General features: G+C 36.0%; 1 protein-coding gene across 1 annotated transcript in view; it reads right to left on the reverse strand.

The window, feature by feature from the left end:
• Positions 1–8655, reverse strand: part of LOC110680920 (elongation of very long chain fatty acids protein 4-like) — a 28339-nt gene extending 19684 nt beyond the window's left edge. The window contains exon 1 of the mRNA XM_021856706.1: positions 7973–8655. The gene's annotated coding sequence lies outside the window, so the exon portion shown is untranslated. The remainder of the gene's footprint in view (positions 1–7972) is intronic.
• Positions 8656–9822: the final 1167 nt, after the last annotated feature.

Raw genomic sequence — 9822 nt, forward strand, 5'->3', positions numbered from 1 at the left:
TTATTTTATAATTTAAACTTTTTCCACTTTTCAAGATTTTTCGCTTCACTTGGCACTTTTTACAGTTTTAATTGACTATTGAATAAGTCTTCAGGCTCGGTTGCCTGTTCGCGGTCAGCCATGTGATATCTTTCCGGATATCAACTGCTCGAGTCTACTGTTGAATAAAATCTGTCTTTATTTCAATCTTCAAGTTTACAAATCACTTAATTCTACATACATAGATTTGTTCTCTACACAATGCTTATCCTAGTGGGAGGTGCTTGGAGTTACTTTTCATTTAGGCAAACCAATCAGGGATCAATAAGAGGTTTGCAACAAGGATAGAATAATGAAGAAGGAAAGAGAGAGAGAGAGAGAGTAAAAGCGAATAAGGCATCAACGCTTGTTGCGTGATGCACTTGGCAGCAGTCTAAGTCATTTATGTGTATGCAAGTATTATTGCCTGGGAACGGAGTGCTATGCTGAAGGAGTCGAGTTACGGTTCATGTGGGTTTTGCATTTGAAGTGATTTCTGAAGTGCCAATGACATGGGTCATTGCTATGTGACATTTGAGAATACATGACAACGACGTGGGTCGTCGTTCTATGTTATTTGAGTATGAGTATAAGCTATAAATTATTTTAGGGTGCTGATTGTCGTTTTGTAACCAAGCAACAATTAGCTGATTATATGAAAGTTGTACGTTTTTGTCAAGTCGGGTTCTGTGACTGTGGGAAAGTTACAATCACAGAACATGTGGTGAAGAAGTCAGGTGATTTATGATATGATGTAACTAAATACTCTTCAACATTTGAAAAATTTCTGACGGCTTCAATTTCTGTGTGCAACGTGTTGTAACGGTTGCGTGGATGAACCGATAAAATTAAATTAATTTCTGATAAAATAAACACATTTTCTTTGTAAAAACGGTTGGGGATGGTACACAAATTATGTCGCGCTAAATTTCAATTGTTTCGACCACCTCCCCCCCCCTTTGTCACACTTTTTGTATGAGTCCTCCAAAATTTTTGTAAGGCTTGTCACGCTTGGCTTGACCCCCTCCCCCCTTAGAGCGTGACATAATTTGTGTACGACCCCTTGATGCAAGTGCGGAATACTCCTATCTTTCCAAATGGCATGCGAATTGTGTTGATCTTCCGATTTTGTCCGAAATTGCCCAGGGGATCCAAAATATATAGGGGTCCAAAATATATTGATTACCCTATTCTTAATACGAAATAAACGGCCAACAAATAGTCCCGTTTGACATTATTTCCGTTTTGACATTTTTTCAACATATTTTAACTTTGTGGATTTGTAGCTCTAAGAATTATCGACGGATTCTATAAAAAATCGGTAATTGTGATATTTGTGAACGTTTTTTCATTGATAACGTAAGCTCGAAAAAACATGCTATTCATATTTTTGGTATGCAGTATAAAAATTCAACTCTTTTTTCAAATGGAACTGTCAGTTACGAATGCTTTTTGTTTAAGCTGACACAAACGAACAATGGAATTACCATTTACTGCAATGACCAACTAGTTATGTACAAAAACATTAGTTCTGAATCTTACTGTTATGGGCCCTATTTTATAAGTCGAGTCGATCAAAAATAGCTCGGCTGAAGTCACTGTCGACCAAAACATTCGCTCGATACGGTTATGTCACTAGAGTTTTTCGACAGTTGTCACTCCATGTGACTGGATTACTATGGACCAATGCGCTAGTTCTTTATTTGACGTTTTAACAGGACCGTGTTATTTACGTGACCATGGAAACAAGTGAATTCGGCACCGCTCAAACGTCAAATTAGTGAATTCGTGCATTGGTCCATGCACGAGATCACTTATCTGACGTTTGAGCCGTGCCGAATTCACTCGTTACCATGGTCACATAAATAACACGGCTCCGCTCAAACGTCAAATAGTGAACTTGTGAATCGGTCCATAGGGCTCTGCACTGTTAAATTTTGTTCGGGATTTTGACGTTTACTTGCCTTGTTGTTTACAAATTTTATGTAAGAGTGAAAGAGAGAAAAAGATTTTTGTGCAGTGACCCATTGGTCCATGGGGCTCTGCACAAAAATCATTCTCTCTCTTTCACTCTTCCATGAAATTAGTAAACAAGGCCAGTAAACGTCAAAATCCCATACAAAATCAAAACAGTGCCTGACCTATGGGAGTCGATGGATGACTTCTGAAATATGCATGCCTACTGTGTTCGACAGAATTACATTAATCTTGTGAAAAATTCAAAAAATGTTCACATAGCAATGTTTTGTACCTTGTGAATATTTGTTCGGACTTTTTTGGAACTATTTCTTTTTCATTCCTGTTATTATTGATGTGATTCCAAACAAATGAAAAGTATATGTATGTATAAATGTTAAGTAAATATCAAGTGTTGAAGATACAAAACTGCTCATATTGATATTTATGCTGCAAATAAATCTTAAATGCGAGTATCCAATGTATCTGACGGTACAAAATGTTTAGTACAATATAACAATTGTTTGTTTAAACATGGAGATTTAATTTTATTACGAAGCTAGCTACATATATGCTACGAAACTGTTTCGTTACAAAATATAATTCTAATAGTAACACGATTGTTATACAAAACAAAATATAACTGCAGTACAATAGGATTAAATTGTCGAAAAATGTAATTATTTTTTATTCAAATATTTAAGAATAACATTTCACATGTTGTCTTAGAGTATGGGTTCGATTTCCGGTCGGCCCAGGCTATTTTCGGAATGGAAATTTCCTTGACCTCTCTGGTTATAGAGTATCGTCGCGCCTGACAATGCAAACGAATGCAATACGAATGCAAAAACGGCAAATGTGGCAAAGAAAGCTCTCAGTTAATATCTGCGAAGTGCACTTAAAATTCTAAGCTGAGAAGCAGGCTCTGCCCCAATGACTAAATGCCTAACAGAATAGAAGAAGGAGAAAATTATCCGAGACCACACATTTTTAAATGTTTCTAGTGTTTTGAAAAATCTTTGTTACCAGTCCAATTCTTAGATTTATTACATCGGATACCACAAACACATTTCACTTATCCATGATACTTTGAAATGGAACTTGTATTTTTATGACGTTTCCTGTGTTAATCACTTTAATAAACATTCAACTTATTTTGTATGCATAGATGCATGCATGCACTATAGGGTGCCAATGAAAATCGATTTTTCGAATTTCAAAAAAGGTAGTGCTCAAAAGTTTTGTCTCCTCGAAAAAAGTCCCCATGCAAAATTTGAGCTCAATCGGACTTCATTAAGTGGACCCCAAAGCGGGTCAAAGTTTGGCTTTTTTGACCCATGAAAAATCTCCAAAGGGGGGGTACATGAAATTTCCGAAATCGAATTTTTTTTTTGATGCCAGATGTCTTAGAAATGCATGAAACGTCGAGATCCTGGTGTTATTTGGAAAATTTTTTTTTTGAAAAAATCGACCTTTTGGGACTTAGTATTTTTGTTGAGTTGGGGGAGTGAATTGAATTTTGAAATGAACGATTTGAATTCAATTGCTTAGAAATTCAAGGCAATAGGTATTGAAACATATCCTATATCATTGTTGGCCACTGAAAGCATATTATATGTGATATTTCATTAGGGTGGTTCATTTACTTTCCATTAGGGTGGTCCTTTTTGTTAAATAATAAAAAATAAAAATAAAAAATAGAATTTTAAATTGAATATTGAAGACAATAGTATTGGAACATCTCTCACATTATCGTAAGCCATTTTCTACATTTAAATTGTGGTATTTTATAGGGTGGTTCACTTATTTTCCATTAAGGTGGGCCTTTCTGTCGAAAAATCATAATTTGAATGGGATATTAAAAACAATAGTATTTTATCACCCTCTTTCATCATCGTAGGGCATTTCCTTCATTACATCGTGATATTTTATTAGGGTGGCTCACTTTTTTCCATTGGTGTTTGCCGAAAATTAAAAAAAAAAATCAAGGAAATTTTGAATTTGATCCTTTTCTTAGCACAATAGTATTTTAACACCTCTTTTATAATCGTAGGCCATTGTCTTCATTTTTGTTTTGAGAGGCTTTAAATTCCTCTGAATTCATGCGCCTCTAGTTCCATTTGGACACTGTTAACATATTTCATTAGGGAGTTTCTCTCATTTTCCATTAGGGTGCCTCATTTTTCGAATAGTTTTGAAACTATGATTTCTCGCAAAAGTCTCGTTCACTTTCCCTTAATATGGTGTCATTGGTAAAAATTTCAACCTTAATATCTACAGACCGAAAGATTATAGTGTGGACTACTACATAATATTTGCGTAATGTTCGACGAAAAATGTAAAGGTAACTTAGTTAACAACAAAAGAGTTTCTAGAAAGCCTCTCATTGTTAGAAAGGTCCTTTGAAAAAGTTTTGCGTGAATTTCATTCGGAATGCAACACAGAGGAAATTTCGCAGGAAATTTCTAAAGGAAATTCCGAAGGAATTCCAGAGGAAATTCTAGAGAAAATTCTGAAGGAAATTCCAGAGAAAATTCGGAAGGAAATTTCAAAGAAAATCCCGAAAGAAAATCCCGAAAGAAATTCCAGAGGAAATTCCAAAGGAAATTTCAGAGATAATTTCGAAGAAAAATTCTAGGGGAAATACGGAAGGAAATTCCAAAGGAAATTCCGAATGAAATTCCAGAGGAAGTTCCGAAGGAAATTCCAGAGGAAATTCAGAAGGAAATTCCAGAGGATATTCCGAAGGAAATTCCAGAGAAAATTCCGAAGGAAATTCCAGAGAAAATTCCAGAGAAAATTCCGAAGGAAATACCGAAGGGAATTCCAGAGGAAACGAAAATTGTAGAGGTACTTCCGAAGAAAATTCCGAAATAATTTCAAAGCTTCAAAAGAAATTCCAAATGAAATTCCGAATCAAATTTAGCATGAAGCTCCAAAAGGAATTCCGAAGGAAACTCCAGAAGAAATTCCGAAGCAAATGGCAAAGTAAATATCGATGAAAATAACTAAGGAATTTTCTATGGAATATCCGAAGCAAATTTGTAAGGAAATTCTCAAGAAAACTCTGTAGAAATTCCAAAGAAAATTGTAAAGGAAATTTTTAAGAATATTCCGCACTAAATTTCGAAGGTCCAAATGAAATCCCAAATGAAATTCCGAAGAAAGCTCCAAAGAAAATTTCAAAGTAAATTCCAATGCTTCGAAAGAAATTCCAAATAATATTTTGAATACAATTCTGAAGGAAGCTCCAAAGATAATTACACAGGAAATTCCGAAACAAACTCTAGTAGAAATTCGGAAGGAAACTCCAAAGAAAATTCCAAAGCAAATTTCAAAGGAAACTTAAAAAGAAACTCCGAAGAAAATTCCAATGAAAAGTTCAGAATGAAATTCCGAAGGACACTTCATAGGAAATTTCGAAGGAAATACCACAGAAAATTCAACAGGGCACTTCTAATGATACCGAAGAAAATTCCACAGGATATTCCGAAGCAAATTCAGGATAAATTTCCAATTTTGATGAAAATTCCGTAGAAAATTTCAAAGGAAATTTCGTAGAAAAGTCCAATAAAAAACTTTAAAAGGAATTTCGAAGGAAATTCCGATTAAAATTCCAAACGAAATTCCAAAGAAAATTCCGTTGAAAACTCCAACGAAAAAATCCATATGAAATTCCGACGAAATTTCTATAAGGAACTTTGTTACATCTTTGAAGAATAAACGAGAACTGATTGTTAAAACTGGAATTGCCTACGTTGTCACAACCGAATCGCGTGTACTATAGCAAGCAGAAGGCAACGTACTTTTGGTTCGGGAATGAAGGAGCCCAAGGCTGAGAATCTATTTTGAAAATATAAACTAAACACTTCATCGTCGCCCATCAAGCTATTGTCATAATTTGAATACGTCAAAAATTATTTCATTCCTTTTTTATCTGTATTTTGAATATGGCAGTTAGAGTTGTGCTTCACTGAATTCACTGATTATTGTTATTGGAACGTTTTATTTTAACTATTCAAAAGAAAACCTTAATGAAAATATCTTAACGAAGAGTTGCATGCCAATGAAGAATCATGATTCAAAACTATACAAACAAAGTTGATTTTTAGATCTGTTGAGAATATTTTTTTTTTTAATTTACAAATTAAATGATCACCCTTATGCAAAACTGAAGACAATAGCCCCAATGAAATATCACATATTATATGTTTACAGTGGCCTACGATGACATAGGAGTTGTTTAATTACTCTTATATTTTCTATTCCATTCAAATTCTCAATTTTTTAAAGGACCACCGTAATGGAATATAAGTGAGACACCCTAATAAAATATCACGAATGTAATGAAGGAAATGCCCTACGATGATGAAAGAGGTGATAAAATACTATTGTTTTTAATATCCCATTCAGATTATGATTTTTCGACAGAAAGGCCCACCCTAATGGAAAATAAGTGAACCACCCTAATAAAATACCACATATTAAATGTAGAAAATGGCTTACGATAATGTGAGAGATGTTCCAATACTATTGTCTTCAATATTCAATTAAAATTCTATTTTTTATTTTTTTTTATTTTTTAACAAAAAGGACCACCCTAATGGAAAGTAAATGAACCACCCTAATGAAATATCACATATAATATGATTTCAGTGGCCAACAATGATATAGTATATGTTTCAATACTATTGCCTTGAATTTCTAAGCAATTGAATTCAAATCGTTCATTTCAAATTCAATTCACTCCCCCAACTCAAAAAATTACTAAGTCCCAAAAGGTCGATTTTTTCAAAAAAAATTTTTTCCAAATAACACCAGATCTCGACGTTTCATGCATTTCTAAGACATCTGGCATCAAAAAAAAAATTTCGATTTCGGAAATTCCATGTACCCCCCCCTTTGGAGATTTTTCATGGGTCAAAAAAGCCAAACTTTGACCGCTTTGGGGGTCTTAATGAAGTCCGATTGAGCTCAAATTTTGCATGGGGACTTTTTTCGAGGAGACAAAACTTTTGAGCACTACCTTTTTTTGAAATTCGATGGCAAAATTTTTCCCATACATTCCATTGGCACCCTAATGCACTACCCATCACAGATGTGGAATCACGTATTGTAAAACTCGAACTAAATATTGCAGCACATGGGAAAGTTTAGTTTCACCTAAAATAAGTTTAATTTCGGGATCTTGAGATGCCAGATCAATGTGGTTTTCGGAGTCATCCTTTAAATTACATACTAGAGCCACTATGATATTTTACTTTTGTTCGAAAATCATGTATTACTACTGAGTATTGTAACGATTTCATACAAAACTTTGTTTAGATGTTCACTCCTTTACTCGCTTTCAATTGTTCGCACCTTCTTCTTCTTCTTTCTGTCGTTACGTCCCAACTGGGACAAAGCCTGCTTCTCAGATAAGTGTTCTTATGAGCACTTCCACAGTTATTAACTGAGAGCTTTCGTTGCCGATGGACCATTTTTGCATGTGTATATCGTGTGGCAGGTAAGAAGATACTCTATGCCCTGGGAATCGAGAAAATTTCCTTTACGAAAAGATCCTCGACTAGCGGGATTCGAACCCACGACCCTCAGCATGGTCATGCTGAATAGCCGGCGTTTACCGCTACGGCTATCTGGCCCCCTGGCTTAAATAAAAATCCACAAGTTATTCCCCGATTTTTCATTCATGTGCCAGTGTTGTGTGATTTATTCACATGGTTGTTGAAATGTGCAATTTCAGCGCTAAATTACTTAACCCAAAAGAGCGCTAGATCCCGAACTTTTTATTTATGTGTCAACTATCCGGTCTCCTCGTTACAGTTTTTGTAGGGAAACTAAAATTTTCTGCACTTGGAATCAGAATTGAACATTTATTTCTTAACTGATATATGTCAGAACAGAATTGTGACACAATTCGACTCCATTTTTAATAAGTCAACGACACGCGATGCACTTAAAAATTTCGCCCATACTGCGAAATTCAATCCTGACTCACCTGTTGTCGGCCGCAGCTTTTCAATGTTCCACGTTCTTGCTTTCCGTTGAGCGCTCGGCTCTAGCACATGATAGGCGGCAGATTCACTTTTCACTCAAGGTTTTGACCGTCACTGAAATCCAAACAAGCCAATACGTAATCCACTTAGTTTCACTTACGCTGTGGCATTTCCCTGTTTACTATACAATATCTGACCAAAAAGTTGAAGGAGGTACACCACGCCACCCGAAAATATCCGTTTGCTTTTCAGGGCAACACCACCGGTTTCAAAAAAGGTGACGACGAACCCGTTGGTCAATATTTGTTCTTGCTTTCCCAACGCTCTAGACGGCAACAACAGACGGTTTAAGGCCCCCAACGGCTCGGAATAACGATGAATGACTGCTCGTGTGTACACTGGGTCCAAGATTTGTTGATTGTTGCACTTAAAAACTGTTTGTGTTGACACTATTAGTATGAGGTTTTCGTTCGAGACAAAAAAGTATTGCAATTTTTCGACTGGTTGAGTATATCACCAAAAGCTTTTGTTTTGTCTCAAAATATCATCGAAAAAACTCCTAAGATATTGCCCACAATGGTTCTGGCAGTGGCGAAGAACTTTGAGGAGAACCCGATCCAGGACGAACTCCGCGTGGCGCGCTCTTAAACGGACAGCCGGACAATGATGGCGTGAAACTCGGACGCGAATGGAAAAAGCAAAACCCGCGCGCGGTTTCCCATGGCGTTGCATATTTGCTATAGCATTTTTCTCCCTCGCGAGTGAGCTGGCGCGAATCGCTGGCGAAGCCGTGCTGGGCTGGGGGCAGATTCAGCTTCAGGCTTGGGTGGGTTGAACAGTACTTTATAATCAGCCCGCTGAGGATGGAGAACCTTGTAGGGAATTGATTTTTGAAGGCTAACGCTTGATGAGAAGAAGTTGAACTAATTTATGGTTTGATATGCGTTTGGACTTTTAATTAAATACGAGGAAGCTTGTTAGAATTAATCCTTCAAATTTGACATACACTCTACATAGTGTTCTGTTCAGTTTGTATGTTTTTTTGGACCCCTTATGTAATGCAGTTCAAAACTGTTTGACTCAGTAGCGTAGCTAGGAATTGTGGTGTGTGCGGTCAGCATCGGGCCTCGGGTCAAAGGAGCTCCAAAATAATGGCGAAAATATCTCAAATGAGCAGGAATTTATTTTTTACAAAGAAAAATGTGTTCAGACAGGGAAGGTTTGGAAGGGACCTGAATTGGTAATGGTATAGCAATGTAGGTAATGTTGGCCCCTATAGCATTTAGTGTATATGTAGATAAGTATAGCGTTTTTTAACGTTATAAAGCATTGGATTTTAGAAAAACATCGTGTTTTTGGAATCAAGTATACATTGTTCTGTCAATAAACGAACATCTGGGGGTTTTCTATAATTTGAACTCGAAGAAGCAAGGAACTGATTTGGAAACATTTTATTGTGAGCCACATTCTGAACCAAGCCGGTCACCACGCCTATTGAAACATATGTTTTAACACAACATTTTAAACATTTTTAACAAGTTTATTTCGATAAAGTGAACAAAAGCCTCTAAAGTCACTTTTTTCAGATTACGATTAATCATGGTGTAAATTCTAGAGGCTCCAATTACTGTTATCATTATAGAAATTGTTATAAAGATTCTAGCGATACTCCCAGAAATTCGTTTTGAAAATCTTTTAATGATTTCTCAAGATATGCTGAAGGGAATTCTTTTCGAAATCCTCCAGCAATCCAATAAGGCGGCATCCACAAATTACGTAACGCTCGAGGGGGAGGGGGAAAGTGGGCTCAAGCGTTACGACTCATACAAAAATTTAAAATTTTCCATACAAA

This window comes from Aedes aegypti, unplaced genomic scaffold (genome assembly GCF_002204515.2).
Source record: "Aedes aegypti strain LVP_AGWG unplaced genomic scaffold, AaegL5.0 Primary Assembly AGWG_AaegL5_hic_scaff_200_PBJ_arrow, whole genome shotgun sequence".
NCBI classification, from domain to species: domain Eukaryota; kingdom Metazoa; phylum Arthropoda; class Insecta; order Diptera; family Culicidae; genus Aedes; species Aedes aegypti.